At 32.6% G+C, this 5,770-nt stretch overlaps 1 long non-coding RNA gene across 1 annotated transcript; it reads right to left on the bottom strand.

The window, feature by feature from the left end:
• Positions 1 to 2,343: 2,343 nt before the first annotated feature.
• On the bottom strand, positions 2,344 to 4,685 carry LOC136813925 (uncharacterized). The gene is made up of 2 exons (XR_010847569.1): positions 4,170 to 4,685; positions 2,344 to 3,345 (listed from the first exon to the last, which is right to left on the bottom strand). It is a non-coding gene; the product is annotated as an uncharacterized lncRNA (long non-coding RNA).
• Positions 4,686 to 5,770: the final 1,085 nt, after the last annotated feature.

A 5,770-nucleotide genomic window follows, 5' to 3' on the forward strand; every position in this document is an offset into this window, starting at 1 on the left:
TGTTTATTTGTAAATAAAATGAAGAAGATTTTCAGACAGATTGTTTCCAAAACAAAATAAACTATTTTCTGATTCTAGATAAGATTTCAATCCAAAAAAAAAGGTTCCATTTCGATTAAAATCTTTAAAATCGGATTAATCGTCTCGTTGTCTCAAAAGAAACAAATAAAAATTTTTTTAAATGTTTATTGAAAGTAATGATAATTTATTGCTCAAGCGCTATGGAATTAGAGTAAAGGCTGTAAAGAATAGTTTTATTTTATCTGCTTTTAGATATTGTCCTCTCATCTGGATGTTTTGTAGTAAATTGGCTCACAACCTTCTTAACGAAACTCATTGTAGGGCCCTCAAGGCTAAGCAAAATTCTATCAATCTTAACTATGATGAACTTTTGAAGAAAGCTAAATGTGAGTCAATCCATACTAAAAATCTCCAGTTTATGCTTGTGGAAGTTTATAAAAGCGTCAATAAAATCGGCAATAAATTAGGCTGGGACCAATTTGAATTCATCCAAAGTCATTTAGATACGGATGAAGATATAAATGAAAACGGGGACGAAAATTCCAACGAACGTCCTCGTCTTCGAAGAGGCGCTCAAATTAGACTTCCACTTCCCAGGAACACAGTTTGCTTGAATTCCTTTAATTTCCGAGCTGGCCAAGCTTGGAATAGACTACCTTTAGAATTCAAAACTATTGAATCTTTGGCTGAATTTAAAAGAAAAATTATCAAGGCCAAAATCTATTGTTCATGCAAACTCTGTTCCATATTCTAGTATTTTTAAATTTTAAAATATTATTTACTATATAGTAAATATTCGAATGTCATGTTGGATTTAATTAGTACTTGTAACTATTTTTTATTACCAACGTTAAATAAAGAACAAATAAATAAATAAATAAATGTCTGTCGTGAAGCTTATAGCTGACGTAAGCAGGCCCATACTCGATGACGAAATAGACTGTTCAAAGTCCATCAAATTGCACATGTCGACTTGTTTGTCTTCGTTCGAGATGACCGCGTTTTATAAAAAAAGGGTAAAGAATTTTAGCAAGTAAGCTCTCCACTGAGTTTTAAAGAATGATACGTTATAGAGCGAGGAAGTCTTTAATGAGCATTTAAAATGGGCACCATTGACTCCCAAATACCGTAGTAAGCAAGTCCTTTATAACCAAGCCTACGTTGTTATTTTTTTCTTGATAATTTTCTTGTTTAGAGCAAAGGATTTTAAGTTATAAAACAAAGAGGAAACTCTATTTTAAAATGTCCCTTGAATAGAAGGATCAAAACAACAACAAAATATTTTTTGATGGGGAGTCTTGAAATTTCCAGACATTCCCAAGTCCTTACACTGTAACAAAAGTTTTTTAAATACATGAAAATACATGTCTAAAACTACCTGGTAGGACCAATAAATATCCCTCCCTCCATATTTCGAAATTCTATAATTCGAACAAGTTGGCTGATCCCTTCAGGTTACGAAACAAGTCTCTATGAACCAAGTTTTCCTTAAATACAGTTGACGCTCTCTAATTCGATTTTCAAGGGGAATCGAGTTTCCATGATCGAATAAGGGAGTGTATTGAATAGTAAAGTGTCGTTTATGAGTGTTTGTAGACACGGTGACTCTTAATATTATCGAATAATGGAGTGTATCGAATAATAGAACGTCGAATAAGAGAGCGTTAATTTTAGTACAAATTTACCGTGTCGTTCTCGTTCGATTTATGGAAACGTGTACTTCGAGTCCAAATCTTTAAGATTTTCTTATAGATCCCACCCAAGGTTCAATCTAGACCTTTATTGGATCTGAAACACAGAATTAAGTTTAACAGGCCCTTATGGTTGAATTTCCACCCTAAGGAAACGAGACTAACACATTTTATTAAAATTCCACTTATTTCTCGTGTCAGTAGCGTTCAGTTGAAAACTAGCGTGCCAATGTTCTTTACAAAAACCACACAAAACTTGTTCGAGCATGTATGCCAAGAAAATGTCAAGTAAATGTCTGTAGAGGTTTGATTTATTTGTTTTTGTTATGTGGAATTTTGGACTGAAATCTAAATTGAAAATCATGGACAAGGAAAAGTATACTTTGAGGTAAGCTTCTGCTCATCCTCTAGCGAAAAAAGTTTCTTATAGAAGTATAGGAAGTATAGGTCTGCGAAGCAGACTAACTTTGAGGCCTTTGAGGAGGCTAGATTGTGGAAACGGAATTTTGATACTTTAGTTAGGAAACACCAAGACTGTATGAAGACAAAAAAAAGTGTACTTATTGATATTCAAATTTAGTTCAAGTCTAAATTTATGGGGAAGGCGATAAAATAATAAAAAACGAAAAGATTATTCGACACATCCAAGTTTCTTTATTTTTGTTCATTTTTAATGCTTTTTTTCTCATAAAATTGTTGTTATTGATGTTTGTTGTTGTTGTTACTGAATTTCTTCAAATAAAAAGTATTCTTCTTTTAAAATATATAAATAAAACCGCAAAAAAAATAATAAATAACTATTTTTATTTATAAAGAATAATTCTTCAAAATTTACACAAAAGAATAAGATTTCCAGTAGCAAATCACCAAACTTTTTTCAAAGTGTGTATTTAGTTGGAAAACACTGTCAAATGAATAGTTTTTGAATTGGTTGGAAGAATAACACCGCCCGCCCCGCACTTGATGAAAAAACCGCCTGAAACTTGGGGCGAATCTTCCATACCAGCGGAAGAAGAATTTTCCGCCCAACGGCAAACGCGGTCGCGTAGTTCATTTACAAGGTTGTTATCATATTCCAAAATAAAATCTTTAAAACACAAGAGTGTGTTAAGATAGTCCACATCCACATGTATGGACCACAAAAATCCAAAATAAACAAAATCCATCTCCTTCGGACCACGTTCAAAAAGTCAAGTAACGGTTGAAAATCATGACGTTCTCAAAGATAGACACGGCGTGCAACCACATGATTTGATAACAGGTACTTTAACTGTTTTGGAGGCTAAATATTTTGATTTGGATTTGCGATTCACACAATATACAATAGTGTCTTTTTTTTCTTCTAAAGTGATCGGTTGACAACATTCACATTTAGTTTGTAAATCACCATCTCCTCTAAGCAATTGGTCTACAGAATGACATAGTCCAGCGCAGTAGTCTATTCTTGTTGCGCATATGTGTTTTGAAGGTACGTGAAAATGTTCATCGATTTCTTTTACGTCGATATATTTACGATGCTTTACGCATTGGCTTTTAGACGTCGTGTGCACTTGTGCTTGACAAAATAAGAAGATGACAGCCAAATAGATGACAATATTCAAGCGACGGTCCATGATGGAATGGAAAATGGTATCTAGAAAAACAAATAATACGAGAAAATTATATACATGATTTTTTTCGTGTAAAGGAAATTACAAAGAAAATTGTATTTAAATAAGGATAAGCCGAGATAATTAAAAAATTGTTTTATTCCCAAAGGGTGTCTCACCGTAAAGGGATGTCATGTCAAAAGTGGCCATTTTGAATTTTTACACACACGATACACAAACTTCAAAAGGAAATCGAAACTCTCTCAATAAAAAACGGGAAATTTTCCCTCCAATGCTAAGTGCAAAAATTTCCAGTACTTATATATGACTCGAATTGCGACATAAATTGTTAAAGACAGCTCTGTTCTGTTCAATTATTAATACAGTCCCTAAGAACGATCATTTCCTTTGCTTAATTTCATGTAAAGGGAACTGAGCGCAAAACCATTTATCATCATAATTTAATTTTCACGAATGAAAAAAAGGAACCCTTTCAAACTGAAATGAATCTATGTGTTTTTTATATTAAAAATGATGTTGGCTATCTCATTATTATTTTGTCCAATGTTTGACGAAGTCTCACAATACTGTTTTCATTCAATCCGATGTTTATTTGGTACGGTAGGGTGCATTAGGTGATAAGGCCGATTTTTTTAGGGGTGATAACATAGAAAGATGGATATTGAGACCCTAAAACTAAAAGAAAAAGACCACCATAGGGACTAAATAAACATTTCCGGGCGCAAAAATCTAATAAAGATCATCAACGCCTCCTCGAATAGGAAGAAAAAAAACCGCAAAAGTATTTATTATTTTGCGATATCGTGAAAAATAGCACAGTTGATATCGATATGATATGACATATTACCTGATAGTCTTGATAATGTCTCCATTTTAAGTTCAATTCGAATAAACAAATACACAACACTTGAATTACAACAGCGAGCTATCCAGCTAATCAAAAACAAATTCTTCAAAAGTTCGGTCTAGTTTATCATTAGTCAAGAGGTACTACAGACTGCCTTGTCGACAACAACTTCGTGATCAAATGAGAGAGGAAAAACTAAGGACGTTTTTTTTCAACAAACAATATCGATTAATAGAGCCCGTCCGCATCGAAAGAATGCAAAAATGCTAATGGCATTTATAAAAGCACAGCACTTGGTTTTATACTTGCACACAGTGATTCATAGCTTTAATCTCTTACATATATCAACTCGAAAAGTTGAGGTCGATTGCTCAAAGCCGATTAAGAGACAAGGGTACTCTTTAAAATAATAAGCGATGGCACAGTGTTTAGCCAGTATACTATTAAAGAATTTTCTTATTTATTTATCAAGAATTTTTATATAGATGAATATAGAAAAAAACAAAAACAAAAATAATCTTGATTATTTTTATTTTGTTTGATTTTTTTTTCTTCAAATAATCGCACTGAGATTGAGTCGTAAACAACTGTGGACAGGGGGTCAGTGAAGATGCCTGACATGAAAATCGATCATAAATTAGAATAATTACTGGAATAATTATGTCAAGAACAAAGAAAAAGATTTGATGAATACCATATGATTAGATCAAGAATGCTTAAAATAATTTCAAGTCAAAATTGAATAAAACCTTATTATTACATTAGAAGGCCTAATTTAATCAACGATGCAGTTTATGCAATTTTGTAAAAAGTTTGGTACGTTGGTGGTCGAAATTGCTTCTCGAGAAAGTTATGGAAAGATCATTACCAATTGAAGTTTGAATAAGGAAGGCGGAACCAAAACTTATGATACCCTTTTAATAGGAAAATCACTATGGAAACCAAGGAAAAAAATACAAATACACAGAAATATTATCAAATTTCAATTTCACTGAAAATCTTATTTATTTTAAAGGGGAATAAAATGTAAAAGACAATTTAGGGAAAGGAATGTGCCTCTTGCAGAAAGATCTGATAAAACTACCGATGGGAAATAGGATGGAATGAATGAACTTAAATTTTTTTGGCTCCAATTTTATCAGTTCTTCTAAGAAGTCTTTATACCCTAATTTCTCTTTATCCTGAAATCTCATTTTGGAAATTTCATTCCTCTTTTGAACCACAATGAAAGCTTTGAAACAGCGAAACATTAAACCAACTAGACATTAAACAGAATTTCATCATTGGAAAGTGAGGAAGAAGAAAAAAAGGAAATTATTTTTCCAAAACTCCCTACAGGGGAAAGGTAAAAAAATCCCAAGCTCCAATTTCGCAATTTTAATCCATTTAATTTAAGCGTCCTCCTAGTTCCTGTATAGTTTACACCCCTGTTTAATTAAAGTTTAACTTCGTTATTAACTTCGGAGTTCACGTTTTGTCTTCGTGGAAATTTAAATTTTGGACGTTGGATGGTAAATTGTGAAAATTGGTGAAAAAGAGGGGTTGGGTTTGGTAGACCCTGGGTAGGTTGATTGTACATGGTTAATTTTAATTTTTTGGCA

Source organism: Clytia hemisphaerica, unplaced genomic scaffold, assembly GCF_902728285.1.
Source record: "Clytia hemisphaerica strain Z4C2 unplaced genomic scaffold, Clytia hemisphaerica genome assembly, whole genome shotgun sequence".
Lineage (NCBI taxonomy): Eukaryota > Metazoa > Cnidaria > Hydrozoa > Leptothecata > Clytiidae > Clytia > Clytia hemisphaerica.